The 21,121-nt window shown below is 34.9% G+C and overlaps 1 protein-coding gene across 3 annotated transcripts in view; it reads right to left on the minus strand.

Moving 5' to 3' along the window:
• The window catches only part of PTPRK (protein tyrosine phosphatase receptor type K), a 503,601-nt gene that overhangs the window by 319,560 nt on the left and 162,920 nt on the right, over positions 1–21,121 (minus strand). The gene's annotated exons all lie outside the window — the stretch shown is intronic.

Below are 21,121 nucleotides of genomic sequence, written 5' to 3' on the forward strand. Positions count from 1 at the left end.
CCATCCAGAATATTATGGCAGGGAGACAGGTTAAGAGTGTAGGCAATGAAATCATTTCAAATATTCTGAAAATCATCATTTATATAAGTTGTATGACCATTTGCAATATACTAATCACTTTGAAACTCAGTTCAGGGAACAATGATATTTTCTATCAATAGTTTTAGTGTGAGGGCTAAAATTTAAAATTTCTGAGCACAGGATTGTGCACACAGATTTAGCCACTTGGAGTCTTACCCACTAAGCTGTCAGCTAATCACCACTTCTATTGGCCAAATTCTGAGGTAGACCCTATACTCTCCTAGGGCTGCAAGAAATCCAATTGAAATTGCTAATCTACTCCACTTCCTTTGATTGAATAAATGCACATTTGTTATCTATTAATATCACGAAGAGGCATAGCACACAGCACTCGCACACAGACTTGACATGGCAAGCAAAGTTCATGTGGTAACTAAGTACAAAAATGAGACGACCACTAGACTGCTGATATGAATCCAAGAACCTCTGCAGTAAACCACCATTTGTTCTCCTGTCACTGTGGATATTAACAAAAACATATCACAAAAATGTAATATAATTAGTTATCACACTTAAGGCAGAACACAAATTTTATTATAAAATATCTTTTTTCTAGGATGTAATTCTAACCAAAATATATTAGGTGTAGTGTTACAGAACCCAGTGTTTTCAGGGGTTACATTTTACCTTCTCTTCCTAACACCATGGAGAATTAATCAATCCTCTGTATTCCCTCCCAAAAATTTGCACCCATGACACATTAAACACTCAACTACTATTCTAACTAGTTCAATTAATCCCCAACAACAGATTCAGAGCTTCAACTACTTAAGAAACCAATTTTCAAATCTGACCAATTCCCATTGAATGGCACCCTATGGACGAGAGCTTTTGTGAAGCTTTCATATAACACTTTAGTATTGTCCAAGCACAGAATAAGCATACTCTAGTGACAGTGACTGATATTATTGTTCACTCCATTTTCCCAGTTCTCATCTTCTCTTGTAAACTGGAATTATTTTTTTATTTTCCTTCCTGATTCTCACAGACAGCACATTAACAGAATAAATCGTCCGTGCATATTTTTGGAGAAATTATACCATTTTTTAAACAGGATATCCTAGATTCCAACCCAATTTATAGAAGCAGGATGTTTCTATTCTTGGTTATTCACATTCTGAAGTCAATGGCTGATTAGCAAGATGCCTTTGAGATTCACCACTGCATAGCACACCAATTATTGCTTTATAACTAGGACCAGCCCTGAGATTTTAGATAAGTTACTTAGTGTTATTGGGTCTCAGCTTCTTCACAAACCTGTAGCCTATTTCTCCACTGCTATAACAGTTTTTTTTCAGTGGCATATTATGATAGTAGTACATTTTAATTATTTTTACAAGTCTGCATCAATTATGGCTTATGAATGTCAATTTTAAAGTAGTGATCTAGAAATGATTTACTGGCTTTCTAATAGTCATTTTCTTCTATTCTACAATAAACTTGGAGTAAAATATGCTTTGTGTCACATTTTAATTATATAGTATGATATTTACCATTAAGACCATTTAGGGATTTTCAGCCGGATGTACTTTTAAGCTATAATAATTTTCTTATAATAAGAAAATTAGAAAAATAGGATGAACAAACTATCTTCATTCGTAGGCATTACCAATTTGATCATTAGAAAGACAAAAGTCACAAAATAAAAGCTTGCCTAAACTACTTCTGCATTTCAAGCAAGTTAAATAATAAAGAAAATTAGTGTTGATAATTAATCTCTATAGAATGTTCCCACTAAATTGTCTTCTTTCAATGCAGCGTAACATTGCTACATTATCTGAGTGCTCTGGAATAATAATGCATGTATTGCACAGTCCCAGAAAAGAAGCAAGCACTAGCACCAAAAGGCCACCTAAGTCCTGCCTGCTAACTTGATACAGTGGCAATTTAACCAGTAGGCACCACAGAGGTAGCTGCCTGTTTGACACAAGATTCCCCTCCGTCATCCCAAGCATAGAGAACACTGTGCTATTCTTATCAACTTCCAAAAACTACTTCTACAGTCTCCCAGAATAATTGGCTCCCAATCCTTCAGTAGGAAAATTCTACAATATGCACTTCCTTCATCCTTTATGATATAATTTAAGCTTATTTACTATTGTTCTGTTACCAGCTAACTAATCCCTCAGGTTTCTAATAAAAGCTTAGCTATCTCAAGGCTTAATAATGAAACATATGTGTTCACACACATACAATGTATTAAATTTTAATTAACATAACTTGTTTAATATGGCCTTACAAATATTCCTTGCAGTCTCTTGAGCAATGGAGTTCTCAAATATATCATTCAAGACAGAGGAGAAAAACTTACATGCTTATAATATTATCATTTGGAAAAAGTGCAACCTTTCTGACAAGCAATTTGGCTATCAGAATAAAAACCTTAAAGAGATATATACTCTCTAATCTGGTAATTTCATGTTTGCAAATGTGTACTAAACAGTTGTGTATACATAAGAAGATATAGCTAAAAAAGATGTCCATCTCATCATTACACTTTAAAATAGTGAATAACAAAGTATTTTAAATGCCTGATAATAGGTAATTTGGGAAACTATAGAAAATCAGTTTGATGAATAATTATGCAGTCATTAAAAAATATATTAGTTAAAAGTATTTTACAGAAGATATTCACAACATGGCAAGTAAAATATGCAGGTTACAAAATATTATACCCATTTATGAAAATATGTATTGATGTTAAATAAATACATCTGTGTAAATGTGTGTATATTCACATATGCATGCATATAAATTTGTAGATACGACTAGAAAAAACAAAGAATATATAGCAAAATTTAACAATATATTCTTGGGGGGACTGAAATTATCTCCTGTTTTCTTACTTTTGCTATGGACATTTTCCTAATCCATGTTCTACAATGAACAGACATTAGATTTGTACTTTTATTTATTAAAAGAGACTATATGAATACTATCTTACATGAGGAACATCAATGAATAATGATAAACACTTAGGAAAAAAACACAGGTTTGGGGTCTTTCAAAAATAAATCCTCTTTGCATCCTACAGATTAATAGCATCTTGGCATTCAAAAACACACAATACAAAAATCAGGTACTTCTATTTCAATTCATTTAAAAAGAGAGAGAAAGACAAAGAATACTTAGAATAAATGGCAGTTTTTACTAAAAATAATGGCCAAAGAACACAAATCCCATATTTATAAATACCATAGTCTAATGTCTAGATGAATAAGTAATGCCCTATGGATTTTATATATTAATGAATTTTTTTATCTTTAAATTACACTTCCATGAATAACATATTAACATAGAAAACAGGATTAATAACAGCAAAAATAACAAGTGATAAATAGGTTTCCATACTTTAAAACTCCTGTGTGTGTGTGTGTGTGTGTGTGTGTGTGTGTGTGTGTGTGTACTTTAGTACACTAATATAACATTTTTATTGTCGGGTCTTATTCAAAATCCTATAAATGAAAAGAGAAATTTCAGCTTCTCTGCTCAGTATTCACAGCCTTCCATGATCTTGCTCCAAAGTACTTGGGTCATTTTACCTGTCACTTCTCTTCACAAACCACTTTCTCCCATATCTGACAAACCCTTCACAATTTTCTCCAACTGCCGTGCCAGTTTTCTTTTCCAGAGCTGGTTCACAGTTTTGAATTTCTGATTCTGACCCTTAATTATAAACTGCTTTTGTAAAAATTCTAAATCATTTAAATGGAGGTGATATATTTCCCTCAGAAGGGCAATAATGTTCTCTTAGAAAGCACCTGACTTTATCAGTGTCCAATCACAAGTGAGAGGCATGTAGTACATTGAACAGTGAAAGTGTAATATAAAGACTTTTGACCTATAAAAAGGTAGAAAGTTTAAAGTTGTAAGGAAAACCCTAAAGAATAGCCTGAGTACCCAACGAAAAAACAAATGTGGAAAGGGGGAGGGGTGTTGACGAAAATCAGATATCTTAAAGAAGGTGTGATTGTGGTTCACTGGATGATGAAGTTTGCTTGGTCACTCCGGCCAGAGCTGGTCCACAGCAGCTGGAGAAGCAGGAAACACTCTCCATGCAGCAAGTAGCATGAGGCCAGGGTATCCAGCCTTAAGGTGGACACTAGGCCAGGTTTGGGGCTGCAAGCTCACTGGGGGACTATGTGGGCTGCACAGAGATAGCACTGCCAACGATGCCGATGCCCTACCAATAAGAACCAAACATAGAAGCACAATGCAACCAATAAGAGAAGCTTCTTTCTTCTAAAATGTCCCTCCAGTGCCCTGGACTGACAAAGCTTAGCACTGTGCTAGCAGCTGTAGAGAAGAAACACTTAAAAGGGTCAAGCACCACTATCACAAAATAGGTAGTGAAGGGCAGATCTTGAGCTCTGAGTAAACAAATTCATAACTGGCACACCATCTAACACGGGCCTTGCATATAGTAGAAGTCCAATAGACACTTGTTAGTTGATTAACTGGATGACTGATTGAATAAGAAACAAAGAGTATAGATTCTAGAATATAACAAATAACACTGAGGCAGTACTAGTTCTACCTATATGTGAGATAATTACCAGAAAACATCAAAACAAAAAAAAATTTTATTAAATAGAACTGGTTTATGCTGCTTCAGACATAATAATCTAATGTAAGATTATAATGTTTGGAAGTACATACCTAACATTTGGGTCAGAGCCACCCTAGTATATGTTTAATATAAGAAACCTTTTATTAGATTAAGGATTCTGAAATGCTTTAGGCTCAAGATGCCTTTACACTCTTAAAAAATATTAAGGATGTCAAAAAGTTTTTGTTTCCGTGAGTTTTATCAAAATTAACCATATTATAAATTAAAACTGAGATATTTCAAAAAATTAATTTGTTTGATTAACAAATATAATCTCATAATTTGTTAACCTAATTAACATAGTTTCACGAAAAATAACCATTTTCCAAAACAAACAAAAAATAGTAAGAAGGTAGGCATTGTTTTACTTTTTGTACATCTCTGTAATGCCTGACTTAAAAGAGTTAAAGTCTCATTTTTACTTTTTCATTTAATCTGTTGTGATATCTACCACACATCACGTAATCTGTGGGAAATTCTCCCATACACTCATGAGAAAATGAGAGGAAAAAAAAGAAAACATCTTTGTTTTCTTGTGAAAACAATTTTAGCCTTGTGGATCCCCTGAAAGAGTAGTGGGGGCCTACAGTGATCTTTGGACCATGTATGAAGAACCACTATGTTTTAATATACATAATTATTTTTATATTCCTGCTTTAATGAGAACATTATTAGTGCTTTTATTTTTATTGAGTCTACTTCACTAATTCAGCCTCTGCAGGATATAAAGATGTACTCTATGAAATCAGTTAAGAAACAAAACCCTTCACTAGGGTGTTGGGTGTCTAGAGAATGAAAATCAAAAAAGCTGAATTTTCCTACACTACCATAAAGGATTATAAAGGATGTATTTATTAGGGTTCTTCAAAGAAAAAGAAGCAATAGCCATATACACACATACAACACACATATATATTTCTTATAATAAACCTCTTTGTACTATATAGTGTAGTTTATAATCTCTTTATATAGTATAAAGAGATATATATAGTATATAATCTCTCTGTACAGTAAAGACATATCTCTATATAAATCTATATATAAAATCTTTTATATAAACAAATCTTTAGAGATATAATCTCTTTATATAGAAAGATTTATATAGAAATACCATCTCTATATAAAAGCAGATTATAAAGTAATGTTAAATCCTTATATAAAGATTTATTTTTTAATTTTTAATTATGGGGACATAATAGTTATATATCTTTATAGGGTTATGTGTTTATATTGATATAATATTTTTTATATATTTACATAGATTACATAGTATAAAGAGATTTATTATAAGGAATAGGCTGATGCAATTATGGAGACTGAAGAGTACAGACCCAGGAGAGCCAATGATGTATTTCCAATTTGCGCCTGAATGCCCGAGAAGCCAGGGAGCTGATGGTGTAAATTCCAGTTCAAGTCCAAGTCAGAGTCTGAGTCCAAGAAGCAGCAGAGCCACTGGTGTAAGGTCCAACCCAAGCCCAAGACCAAAGCCAGGACAATACCCATGTCCCAGCTGGAAAGTCAGTCACGGAGCAAGTTCTTTCTTACTCACTCATTCTATTCAGTCCTTCAGTGGGTTGGATGAGGCCCACCCACACTGGGGAGGACAATCTGCTTTACTCAGTCCACCAGTTCAAATGTTAATCTCATCCAGAAACATCCTCACAGACACACCTAGCAATAACATTTAACCAAATAGCTGGACACTGTGTGGCTAAGTCAAATTGACACATAAAATTAACCATCACGAAGGGCTTTCTTCCACTCGAGGCTCCCACCATCAGAGAATCAGGTTGTTGCAGATGAACAGAAGAATAAGTAATACGCTATTCTAATAAGAAAAATATTTTTGTATGTTCTTAAGACCATTGTGAATAGCTACCAAAACACCAACACACTGTGCGAAACAGTTAGTTCTTGGCATTGAGATTTTCCCAGTAGAAACAAAGAACATGCCAGAAACTGCTGATCTAAAAAAACTCAAAATACTATATAGTAATATTGTTTCGTGCCTAGGCAGCTTAAGAAGCAATAATCAGGATCTGTGGGCAGAGAGAAGTGTGACAGATGAAATCATGATTTGGCTCTCAGCCCATCTGGGATGATTTTTTTTCTATGTTATAAAATTAATGTCTCTAAATATTTCTGTTGCCATTACCTTTGTGCTGAAGGCAATGCCATTACCCTACTTTGCATAGTATCTTTCATCTTCTTACTTCCTTTTTTCAAGCCTCTTCCTCCACTACCATTTTTGCTCATCTGATTAAGTGGTAACGTAATATAAACAGTTACTAAAACTAAGAACCTAGGAATCAGTTTGATTTTTCCCTTTACCTCTCTTTCCTCTTGTAATTCACTAGCAATTCCTACTGTCTCTACTTCCAAGCTGCCTCCTCAATTCGTCTACTTTTCTTCATATTCACTAGTTTTATCAAACTCCTATCACTTCTCAGAAGGACAACTAGACTAGGATCCTAACAGATTTCATGATTTCCACACCAGCAGCCCTACAATGGTTAACTACTGGCAGTCAGATTAATTTTTTTCACCAACACATACAATTAATCTTTTCTCATCCTTACATTGCAATTGAGAGTAAAATCCAAACTCTTTAGCCCCTCAGCTTCAATATGGTCTGGAGCCTGCCTTCCTTTCCAACATTATTTCCTACATCTCTCTTCCCTTACTTAAGATGCTCCAGATTCAGTGGACTTTCCTCTATCCTTTAAAAAGCCCATGTTTATGTTTGCCCCGATCCCTTCATACTGGATTTTCCTCTGCTTGGAAAGCTCTCTCCTCAGCTGGCTTATTTTCATCATTCAGGTCTCAGCTCAAATATCACCTATTGGTAAAACATTCCTTGGTTTGTTAACTAAAGAAGTTCTTCCTTTTAATATATCACTTTTTGTTATATCCTTCATAGCCCTTGCCACTTAAATGAACTGAAAAACTCCATAAGCAAGTAGGGATTTCATTTATTTTGTTCTCCAAAAGTCCAGAACAAAGGTTGGAGCATTCAGTCTGGAGATGAATGTTTTTATAACGAAATTCGACAACTGTCTACTTGTGTTTCCTGTTCTGCATTCTCATAGCACTTACATAACCTTCTTTTATGTACCAAATATACCGTACCTGTCTATGCATCTCCCTGGTCCTAGTGCAAGCTTTTCAAGATATGAAACCTCATTTGTCCTGCCAGCACTTAACAGAGGGATTGTGTACCTGTAAACTCTTGGTGGACTCAATTAAAGGCAAGCAAAAATTATGGACTTTTTTTAAAGCATTGTTTTTTCAAAAATAGAAAAAAAAGTCATGAAATTTAAAATGACATTAATCAAAGTTCTCAATATGGACAATTCCCCCAAAAGATCCCATTATTTTGGTAGGTTGACATCAGAGCCCTCACTTTTTTGCATGTCTATTTTTAATTCTTCAAGCTGTTACATTTTATTATCTCTCAAGATAATGCTTCTCTTGAAATAGAGTTCACTCCCTATATCATACAGTTTGTTTCTAAAAGACAGAATGAAGCACACATTACAAAATGTCAGATTAGAAAAAGTAAACTTGACCCCCAAATTCTAAAACAAAATGACTGAACTATTATCTTTGTAGGATTCTAATTCCGACACCTTTAGCCTTCCTAAAATGTCTCTCCCATGGCCTTGGCAAAATACAAAACTCCTTCATTCACATTATAAAGGATAAAATTTCTCTTGGTCCCTGAATAAGGGCTTTGTATTTGTTCTAAGTAGTCAACTTACATTTGAAAATAAAAAAAAAAAATGTATCGATTTCAGTAACAGCTTTTCAAACCTTGAGACAATACAAAAAAATAAAGAAGGTTTCAGAAGAAGGTAGTGCATTTCTCCTTCTTGGGAGACTAGTCTCCACCTGGTATTTACCTGCTACATGTTAAGATTTAGAAAGTGGCTCAAGTACTATTCTATAATTTAATCCTTTTCCCTTACTACATCTTAGAAAGCAAAAGTAAGTACTTGGCCCTTAATTTGACCACCAAAATTTCCAGTTCCATCTTTACGACATAGGAAACCTATGCTTTCAAATAGGAAAGCAGCTAATTTTATAATGTTTTGCTTTTCCTTCTAGGACCTTTCAGGATTCTACTTACTTCCCACACATCTATTTAATTGTCTAGCTTGGACAAATAATTTAACCATTCTCTGCTTTATTTTCCTCCTATTCAAGAGTCTATGCCCCAGAGATCTGGTGTGAGGACGTGCTAAGGCACACTGATTAGAAGAATAGATAGCTCCTCAATATTTGCTCCTTTGGACCTATTCATTCCTTTCTCCACCAAACAGTAGAGAGAATCAAGTAGTAGACAGAATAGTAGAGAGACTAGGGAATGTATGAAGACAACTTTTTCAAAGCTTAAAAACGAAATGACAACGTTAAAGAGTAGCACACTCAAAAACTTCCTATTCATTAGCCCTTAGCCTTTGCAGCCTTCCTTAACCCTCCTTCCCAGCTCTATCTAACCCGTTCCATACCAGTGGGAACCAACCCTCCTCCTCTGCTCTTTCTTCCCTACTCCTCCATAAGCCTCTTTCTTTATTTTTTTAAAATCTGATACATATTTAAAATACTCTTCCCACGACCCCCACTCCCAGAAAACACACACACACACACACACACACACAACTTCACCAACAATTTTAAAGGACTGATAGATCTTAGTTTTAAAAACCTTGTTGTAAGATTTCTCCAATTTCTGAAATCCTGGCACTTCCCTATGGCTATCCAACCTGCATAACTTTGATGTTATGTAGGAGTGAAATGTTTTTCAGAAGTAACTGCTAAAATGAAAAGCAACTTGAGAGAGAATAATCAGTTACATTACCCCAAAAGGCAAGAGAGTCTTTGTCCTGTAGCCAATTCTGTAATCATCAGTTGCATTTTAAAAAGAACCAAAATTAGAACAAACTATGAAAGAGAAGAGAAGGTGGTATAGGCTATAGTCCCTGGAAATTGCCTAAAGACTAAATATCATGCTAACAATTCCCACCTGTTGTCTGGATATACTTTCAGTGCGGATACTAACAAAGGCCAGAACTGAAGGTTGGTAGAGAATGAATGTACAATGCTTTCACATTTTCCACATAAACGAATATCCTCAAATTCAAAATATTCTATTCAGTAGTCACATTAGGCCTGAGGTACCAAAATTCTATTTTAACATGCAGGCATACCTTGAAGATATTGCAGGTTCAGTTCCAGATCATCGCAATAAAGCAAATTCCACAATAAAGCAAGTCACATGAATTTTTTTGTTTCCCAGTGCACAAAAAAGTTATGTTTATACCCTATTGTAGTCTATTAAGTGTGCGATAACATTAAGTCTGAAAAATAATGTACATACCTTAATTAAAAAATACTTTATTGTTAAAAAATGCTAACAATCATCTGAGCCTTCAGCGAGTTATCTTTTTTATTTTTTTATTTATTATTATTATGGGTATATAATAGTTACATATCTTTATAGGGTACATGTGATGTTTTGCTATAGGCGTACAATGTGAATTAATCAAATCAGGGTAATTGGGGTATCCATCACCTCAGGAATTTATCATTTTTTTGTGTTAGGAACATTTCCAATTCCATTCTTTTAGTTACAAGTGAGAAGATGTGAGGTTTGTCGTTCTGTGCTTGGCTTATTTCACTTGACATAATGTTCTCCAGTTCCATCCATGTTGTTGCTAATGGCAAGATTTCATTCTTTTGTGGCTATATAATATTCCATTGTGTATATGTAACACAATTTCTTTATCCATTCATACGCTGATGGACACTTAAGTTGATTCCAAATTTTGGCTATTGTGAATAGTGCTCCCATAAACACAGGAGTGCAGGTATCTTTTTGATATATTGAATTCAGTTCCTTTGGATATATACCAAGCAGTGGGATTGCTGAGTTATATGGTAGTTCTATTTTTAGTTTTTTGAGGAACCTCCATACCGTTCTCCATAGTGGTTGCACTAATTTATATTCCCACCAACAGTGTACGAGGGTTCCTCTTTCTCCAAATCCTTGCCAGCATTCATTATTGCCTGCCTTTTTGATAAAAGCCATTTTAACTGGGGTGAGTTTTGATTTGCATTTCGCTGATGACTAATGATGTTGAGCATTTTTTCATATACCTGTTGGCCATCTGCATGCCTTCTTTTGAGAAATGTCTATTTAGATCTTTTGCTCATTTTTAATCAGATTATTTTATTTCTAACTATTGAGTTGTTAGAGCTCCTCATATATTTTAGTTATTAGTTCCTTGTCAGATGGGTAGTTTGCAAATATTTTCTCTCATTCTGTGGGTTGCCTCTTCTCTATGTTGATTATTTCTTTTGTTGTACAAAAGCATTTTATTGATGGCTTGATGTGATCCCATTTGTCCAATTTTCCTTTGGTTGCCTGTGCTTTGGTAGTATTACTCAAAAAATGGCCCAAACCAATGCCCTGAAACATTTCCTCAGTGTTTTCCTTTAATAGTTTCATAGTTTCAGGTCTTAAAGTTTTTAATCAATTTTGGTTTGATTTCTGTATACGGTGAGAGATAAAGAACTAGTTTCATTCTTCTGCATATGGAGATCCAGTTTTCCCAGCACGATTTATTGAAGAGACTGTCCTTTCCCCACTATATGTTCTTGCCACCTTTGTTGAAAATAAGTTCAGTGCAGACATGTGGATTTATTTGTTATCTTTTTGCTGGTGGATGGTCTCACTTCAATATTGAGGGCCTAGCTCTGAATGTGGCTTTGGCTTAAGGGAATGTTGTGGCTTGTTTGATCTCTCCAGATCAATAAAACTTTCACCATATCAGCAAGAAGGCTATTTCACTTTCTTATCATTCACATGTTCACTGGAATAGCACTTTTAATTTCCTTCAAGAACTTTTTCTTTGCTTCACAAACTTGGCTAACTGTTTAGCACAAGAGGCTGAGTTTTCAGCCTATCCCAGCTTTCGGCATGTCTTATTCCCTACGGTCAATCATTTCTGGCTTTTGATTTAAAGTGAGAGACATGTAATTCTTCCTTTCAGTTGAACACTTAGGGGCCAATGTAGGGTTATTAATTGGCCTAATCACAATACTGTTGTGTCTCTGAAAATAGTGAGGGCCAAGGAGGAGAGAGATGGGAAAATGGCCGGTCCATGGAAGCATCAGAACGCAAACATTTATCAATTACCATCCTATATAGGTGTGATTCGTGGTGCCCCAAAACAATTAGACTAGTTACATTAAAGATCTCTGATCACAGATCACTCTAACAGACAGAATAATAATGAAAAAGTATAAAATATTATGAGAATTACCAAAATGTGACACAGAGACACAAGTGAGCACATGCTGTTGCAAAAATGGAGCAGACAGACTTGCTGGATGCGGGGCTGCCACAGAACTAATTTGATTTAAAAAAAAAAAAAAAACGAACGCAGTATCTGCAATGTGCAATAAAGCGAAGCATAGTAAAACGAGGCATGCCTGTGGTTGCACCAAGTGATGTAAGTTTCCTTCTAACTCAGCTAGTCTGTAATTCTGAAAGTTCCTACCTTTGAGATGACTATAGCCTAGAAGGCTCAAAATAACAACTATAACTACTCAATTGTTATCACTGTAACAATGGTAACTACTCCTGAGTAAGTAAACGGCGAAAATGATCCATGAGAGAAGAACTCAGGTAGAACAAAGTTTCTCAACTGAGTTCTCCAGCCACCGTGACTGAGTAATCGGGTCACAGGAGCAGTTTAACCCGCAATCAAGGAAGTTTCTTCCTTTATTTAACTTTAAGGACTATTAAAGTTCCTGATTTCAGTAGGAAACACTTCATAAATATTCGAAAGGAAGGAATAACATATACCCAAATGAAAGCATATTCCTGTTTGTGGGGTGGGTAAGAATTCAGCTCTGAAGGCAGAGACCTGGATTAAAAGCCAGGCGCTGCCACTTCCTGCCCACCAGCACTCTCCTGTCCACCACTGCACTGATGAAAATCTGAGGCCCAGAAAAGATAAGTGTCCTAGATGTAATAAAAGCACTGCTGAGAGGATTGTTGTGGGGATTACAGAAATGGGAACTGTCACATTAAAACATCTTTTCACTTTTTTATTTACAAAGTACTATTATCTAAACCCAAAATCCGTCTGCTCGTTTGGATAACAGCCCTGTCTTAGAATGCCTGAGAGGAGCAAAGGAAAAGAAAAGCAAAAGGGAATGATGGCAAAAAATAGGAGAGAAAAAAATGAGAGACTGAATACAGGGAAATAAAGAAGAAAGTCCAAATGGTAGGAGAAAAAGAGACAAAATAAGGGCTTACATTTTAAAATGTTAACGTCTAGGAAGATGAGAAAAAAAGCAAGCACAACAGAGTGGTAGAGAAAATGGGGTTATGTTTATTTTCTGTGTCCCCCAGTAGCTTCATAAACCATCCAAATATGAAAAAAGAAACTGAGGTCCCAGGATATAAAAATGTAAAAGAGAACAGTGTCATCATCTCAGATATTGAGATTGTTGCTTTTGGTCACAAGATAATTAACTCCTATAATTCAAGGTGTTGATATAAAATTTTAAAAAAACAAACAAATCTGAGACCCCTCTGAAGTTCCTTGAGCCTGTATTAATTTAAAGCAGCTCTAATGAAATTAGTGGTTCCCAACACTTGAGCAAAATATAAAAATGAATCATATCCCAATTTTCTGGGATAAGCTATTCTACTTCTAGTGCTGCCAATGCAGTTGTTATTTAAAAAATAGGAAAGCAAAGAAAAAATGGTCAAAACACAACTGTTCAATTTTGAACTGCCATATTGTCCAATGGTAGGAAAGGAACAGAATGCAAATACTTCTCTGATTGTAACACACAATTAATTCAACCTCCTCGGAGCAAATGCAATCACCCCAGGATATTCCTCCAACAGAACCAGAAAAGCTGCGTGATGCAAGTGACCTCCCTTCCAACAGTGCTTTCTTTGCCCTGAGAGCAACCAAGAATTGTACTTTAATGTTTTCATAAATGCTAACTTAAGGCTCAATGGGTAAACACAAACATTGAGAAATTGTAGAGTTTTAGTTCCCACACTAACTTTTTAAAGCTTCCCTCTGGGGAGTACTGAAGAAACTAAAAAAAAATCTTCAGCCAAAACAAGTAACAGTGGATCTCTGACCAACAATCAAGTACAGGTGTCCCTCCCCAACCCCATGGCGGTGGAGGAAGGGGCCTAATCTTTCTTTGATGGAAGGGAAGGGGATACCTTTCAGTAATGTCAAAAGTTTCGCATCTTTCAATCTTCTATTGAGATATACTTTCAAGATTTCATTAATATTCATAAGCTAAATGGAAAGAACTCAAGCACAGAGAATAGGATCAAATTTCTCTCCCTTGAGAGAAACCACAAGCAAGGATATACATCTCCAACATTTTCTCCTTCTTCTAACTAAAATATTATAAAGTATCTCCCTAAGAACTGCTTATATATCTTTAAAAAAATGTGGTTTTTTTTTTTTTTTTGCTTTGAGAAATTATCCTACAAGCAGTAACTGACCTCTGCAAGCACCATGAACTGGCAATGATTACTCCAGTTCTGGTGACATACATCCACCAGAAACAACATGATTGGTTGAAGCTATTACCGGCAGGCCTGAGCACAGAAATCATACATTCCATCTGGCATTCAAAATCCTCACGAATTTGGTCTACATAAGCCTTGCAATGCTAACTTGCCATGTACCACCAGCATGAACTCACAGGTCACAGTTCATAAGAGTTCACAGCTCATAATAAAACAATATACATTTTTGCTCTGTTTACCCTTCTTTTTGCTTAGAAGGCTTTGTGTTCTTTTTCTCCCTTAGGAACCTCTATTCCTACCTTGTCCAAGAATTCTTAGGTTTAATTACATAGCTTTTTAGGTAATTAACAAATTTTACATTTCCTACCTTGTGTTGTCATAATGTATAGAATTTTCCAAACTCTATAGCAAACTTCTTAAGGGCTATTATTCCTCATCATACCTTTCCGTATACTGATCTACACAAAGCAGATACTCCATCAGTGAAGTGTTGATGATGGCTTCCTCACACATATTAATTAACAGAATGGTTTAGACAGTAAAAATATTTAATTCATCCAACCCTCCAGTGAGAAAGATACTGAATAACTGCTAAATATTGTACAGAAAAATGTGAGGTTGAGAAGGATTAAGTAACTTGCTCAGAACTCAGTCAAAATCTAACATTAAAACCATCTTCTTTAGCTTCTATTTATACTGCCCATCAAATTGAATGATGTTTATTTTATGAAGGAATAATGTAATTTAAATATTTTTAAATTGCATGGAAACCCCAGTGAGGATGAATTTAAAGTGCTCTAACCATCAGTACTTTTCTTTCATGAGGCTTCTTCCACATGGATGAAGCATCATACAAATAATCAAAGCATCGACAAAATATCCGTCAAATAAAATTGCGGAAACCTCTACAAAAAACTGATTGGCTGTGACATCATATCCTGGGGAGGTTTGACCTCATCAGAAAGGTCTGAAGATCTCCTTGAGAAAGTGATGTTTGTGCTGTGACCTGAAGAATGAAAGACAGTCACTGGCCAAAGAGAATAAAGAAGATCATTTCAGAAATCACTTGTGGAAAAGACCCGGACAGGGCTGAGTACAGTGAATAAGAGAGACTGAAACTTTGGCTAGATAGAAGAACATGGGGAAGATGAGGATGCAGATGTAGGAAGCAAACAGACCAAGGAGGACTCGTAGGCAAAGACAAGGTGTTTTGTCCTTTTTCTAAAAAAAATAAGACATAGAAAAGGGAGGTGGAAAAGGTTTTAAGTAAGACACAGAAAAGGAGGTTGCTATCTCAAATCAGATTTACATTTTGGAATTAGTATGGCTATAATGTAGAGAACAGATGAGTAATGGGGTGGTAAGCAAAGTAGGCAAGGGAAACCAGGTAGGAAGTAGTTGTAGTGTTCCGGTAAAGAAAAATAATATTTAATTATGGTAGTAAATGACAGAGATGATGTGAACAGCCAACCAAGACCTATATAGGAGGTAAAACCAGCAAAATTGGTGACGCATGAGATACAGAAGTGAAGAGATAAGTGTCCAGAAGTACAACTATATTTCTTGCTTCTATACTCAAATAAACAGTGGTGCCACTCCCCGAACCACGGTACGCTAGACAAAGACCAAGTTTGGAAGAATGGTCAGTTCAAGTTCTTTAATGTAAATGGCAGAATCCACGGTATCATTTTCAGTTAAAAAAAAAATCTTAAAGAACATTAGGAAGCCCAAAGTATGATCAAAACATACCCTAAGATCCCTCCAGTGGAGACCCACTGCTGCGAGCAGACAACATTGCTCCCAACACCGAGGCTAGGACATGTACTTTGCTGCCCCTGCATGTCCATGCTTCCCCTCTGCAGAAGGAAATCTTCATGACGCCTCCTCTCTAATCAATAGTTTCATAATCAAAGCTCCTAGGTGTGGTGTGGATGGTGGAGATTTGGTCACCTGTTGATATTCTAGCTATAAGGATGGTTGAAAAGGTGAATTTTTACTTCTTTCTGGAGCCATAAAAACTCATTAGGCAAGAAATTTACCAAATATTGAAAAGGCTGCCACCACAAAAAAAAGAAACAAATACTGTCTAATGAAAGAGGGCCATTAATTGTTGAGACATCCCAGAGAAGGTGTCAAGTAGGAGTTGGATACATGAGGTGTTAGCTATAAACACATTTGTAAATCATCTACATACATACTTACAAACATAAATTCCATAATGCTACTTTGTTTTTTGTTTTTGAAAAACTTTTCAAAATCTCTTAAATACTTTATAAATAAAATATAACAGTAAATTTATTTTATCAAATCAATACTGCACTGTATGTTACTATGGAACATGGAATGTAGCAATCTGATTGCAAACTTTTTTTCACTAAAAGTGATAGCAATTTAGAAATTCTATAGAGGACAAAAGAGATGATATTCATTCTAAATCTCTACCTTACATGGCTAGCTTTTATAATTAAGAATTTTCTTACAATTTTTTACCAAAATGTTATTTCAATAGTCCCTAACAATTTGGGTAAAGTCCAAGAGCCTACAAGAGACTTTATCTGCGGTAGGATAAAAGCCATTTAATCTTGCCCTGATAAGCACATATAACTAGTTTGGGCATCTCAAGTATATTCACCTCTTGATCTTCACTAAATATATCTTGAGTCTGAATAGCCACCTACTAATTTATTATTTTCAAATATAAAACCAAAATTCCCCTTTGAGTGTGTTATATATTTATCCTCATCAGCATTCAATTTAAAAGACAATGCATTTAGGGGAAGAAAACATCGACAAGATGCTACAACAGACATATGTACCTGGAAGGGCAAAATTGGAACTAATTGTGATTGAAACACAGTTGTGATTATCCTCTCCACAGTAGTTTCGGCCTAACATTGCTTCCTGGAACACAGAAAAGTATAAAATATCTTTCTATACCTGAAACATGAAAATAAGTATATAAGTGAGAATCTAACAAACAAGTTCATGGTGATAAATTGCTGCAGATAAACTTCCTGCTGAGCTTCCAGAAAGGACTTGACCCTAAGGACTTCTTTAGATTTAGCAAAGGTCCTCCAAGGGACTCCAGTCATACTACAGGGCATCTGATTCTTCTTTGCCAGGTAGAAACAGCCCCATGACCAGGTTCCTTAGGGTGAGTAATTGAAAGTATAGTTTTACCCATCTCTCCATTTGCCTAGGATCAATATTTGGGCTGAAATCCAAAGGTCAAAATTACTACCATCACCACTCCCCCAAAATAAAACTAGAAACAAAGAGTGGTGACAGAAAAGATGCAACCAGTTTAGGAGCTGGGCAGAAAGAAGTCATCTGAGGAACCTAATTCTCACACAAACTTAATAAATTTATTGAGAAGACCTTCAAGAAGCATTGGGTTTCTCCAATGGCTAAAATTTCCTCCTAAAATAAGCGATTTTGTCTAACTGTAAACTGTTCCTTGGTTCTCTACCAAAAAAAGAGCTAAGAGTTCGCTGGTCCAAGCTGTTGGAGCATACCCATGTGGCTCACAAAATAAACATGGCAGCTAGACAATTTCAAGACTTTCTCTGTTGATGAACATTTCTTTCAGGTACCAGTCCCAGTACATGATTTCCTTATGGAACCTCCCCATTCTGGCAGACCCAGAAACTGAAGCATTATTACTTTTATCTTGACAACCTTCCAATGTGCAAGAAAGCATGCTCTGTTAATTTTCTATGGCCATGAAAGAGTTTAACGGTAAACTCTTGATTCAGTGTTTCTTTTTTTTTTTTTTTTTTTGAGACAGAGTCTCACTCTGTTGCCCAGGCTAGAGTGAGTGCCGTGGCATCAGCCTCGCTCACAGCAACCTCAAACTCCTGGGCTTAAGCGATCCTACTGCCTCAGCCTCCCAAGTAGCTGGGACTACAGGCATGTGCCACCATGCCTGGCTAATTTTTTCTATATATATTTTTAGTTGGCCAGATAATTTCTTTCTATTTTTAGTAGAGACGGGGTCTCGCTCTTGCTCAGGCTGGTCTTGAACTTCTGACCTCGAGCAATCCACCTGCCTCGACCTCCCAGAGTGCTGGGATTACAGGTGTGAGCCACCGCGCCCGGCCACAGGGTTTCTTAAATATGAGTAAAATACCAATGTTTGAAAAAGAAAACTTTCTCACAGACTTCAGTGTTAATGTAAACCGTGCACAGATAAATATCTAAGTATTAACTTACTATGATAAGAATTTACTCATACAAACAAATGTATAAAATCAATAAAATATCAATTAATACTTATTTAACCTAGAGAAAATGTTTGGTAGAATCAAAATTGCAAATATCAGGTTTAAAAGTGAAAAATATATACGTGTTTGTTTCATATTTTACATTTCACTTTTAGGGTTGATTCTTTTGATTTTGATCACAATGAAACATCACTTGAATGAATGACATAATTAATTTTTGTTATTTTTCTTTAATAGTGGTTTTAGTAATTTTTAGCCAGTGATTCATGCTTTTGATTGACCAGTAAATTTAATAGTGCATCCCAAAATAAATAGTAGGAAAAATTTTAAGTCGCTTAATAAAAATTCTTCTCTGAGTATTTACTGTATTTATTGTTATTATAATAAGCTCAAGTTAATTTGTACAAATTCAGGAGGTGTACAGTATCTATATTTTAAAAAGCAGTATGATATCAACTAGTATTTCAAAGTTCATTATGAATTTTGCATGCTTATGGTATGTATTATCTGTCACATATTTACCTTTTTTAATATGAACTACTGTGAAACCTTCATTTGTACTCTAAACTATAATGCAATTTAGACTTTAACTTAGCAGATGTAACATAAACACACATGCAAATAATGTCTCTGAATTATTTCTCAATCATCCAGATTATCTTAAGTATATGTATATAAATTTTAGAATCAGGAAAAAAACATACAATTTGTAAAAACCTTCATAACACTCAGAGAATTCTGAGTTCAAACGATAGCTTGAGAAGCATTGCCCTAGCTCACTTAATAAACGGAGCCTGAAAGACAACTTACTGCATATCACACAGTAAAGTAAGAAAAGATTATCTATGAAAAGCACATTGGAATAAAATTGTGTCTACACAGCCTTTATTCATTTTCTTAAAAGAAAATTTATATCTTTAATTTTCCTGAAAAAAACACCTTTAAAAAAGATATTGAGAGTGATTTACCCCCTTAAAATACTTAAAGAACCACCACTTTGCCCTCCATGCCTTTTTCTCTGCATCTTTAGAACTTGGTATTAGGAAGACGTTGCTTCCCTTAGAAGAGTCAAGTAAAAATGAAGTAACTAATTACGTGTTTCCTCTTCAAGTTGGTTGCCAAGAAGCTTAGCATCTCATTTGAGGGTCAACTAAAACAGTAGTGTAGGCCTTGGTGGCTGAAAAATTTAGGTTTACTTGTCATGAACTTGATTTTATAATCAGATTTGCATTCTTACAGCTCAGGAGTCTTTTTTCCTTATTTCTCTTTGTTACTTGGATAATTATCTTAGAGGATAAGTCACCTCAAATTATTTGTGTAACAATGAAAAGTATAAGAAAGTATATAAATTAAATAATGAATGATTAGTAACATGAATACAGCCTCTACTTGTTACTAAGAACAAGTTTTCCGTAAGAGATCATCTCACCAAAAGCCCGAAAGCCAATTCTACATAAAATTGTGAATTGAGATGGTCAATTGTGATTGCCCACTAAGCTATATGCAAGAAGGATTAAAACTATCAACTGGTTATTTATCACAGTATAGAAACTGAACATAGTTATGTCCCAAAAAATGCCCATCATGTAGGTATGTCTCTGTCTCTATACCATCTCATCTCCCTTGAGTAGCTTGTGCACTGGCTTTCAAATAGGTTATCATAAATTGCATAAAATTGTACTATACACTGTAAGTTTATCACTACTGCTAGAACAAAATAGAAAAAAAATCATGGATGAAATTAAAATGGTAGATCCAAAGGAAAAATATTGTTATAAAATCAAAGGGAACATCTAAAAGTTATCTTTTAAAAAAAGAAAAAGGTTCATTCTAGCAAATATTCAAAAAAAAACTTTGAATAAAAGAAATCTTTCTTATTCCAAAAAAGCACTGCTACCAAAACCTACATCAAAAAATATTTTCACTGGTGAAAATTCACAAAAAATTCCTTTTAAAATCAGGAATGAATAAAAGATGTCTACTATCTTTCTATTTAATGTTCTGCATATCTTGGACAGTGAAGATATTTATATAACATAAATGTCTACATAAAAATCATAAAGAATCCACAGTTTGTTGTCATAAATAAGAGTTAATGCAAGGTTATCTAGCATTTAAAGACTACAAATAAAATAAAGAAATAGAAGATGGTCAAATTTCAATTAAAAAAGTCATTCATATATGTTAACTCTATGGCACAGTAAAAGTTCTATTAACAAATTCCCTTAGAATAAAAAATTTTAAATAGAGTTCAGCTGTTGAATGCTTTATCCAAAAACATATTATAAATTATGTGAAACAGAATTGTTTGCATTTTTAGCTGCTTGACAAAATATACGAGGGCAAAGTTCTTATTTCTCCCAAGTCCAGCTGAAATAAACAGGACAGATCTTAAGCTAAGAAACATCTGCAATTTTGTCTATTTTTCTAAGCTTATAGCTGAGAGAATTAACTCTTGAGTCAGATCAACCTTGGTTCAAATCCTGGTGCTATCACTTAAAAGTTAAGTGATTTACATAACTCACTTTCCCTTCTATAAATTTGGGCTCCTTATTTGTAAAAAAAAAAGAGATAATACTACCTGTCTTATAAAAATGTTGGGAGGAATACATGAAATGCTTATTCTTT

This window comes from Lemur catta, chromosome 2, assembly GCF_020740605.2.
Source record: "Lemur catta isolate mLemCat1 chromosome 2, mLemCat1.pri, whole genome shotgun sequence".
NCBI lineage: Eukaryota > Metazoa > Chordata > Mammalia > Primates > Lemuridae > Lemur > Lemur catta.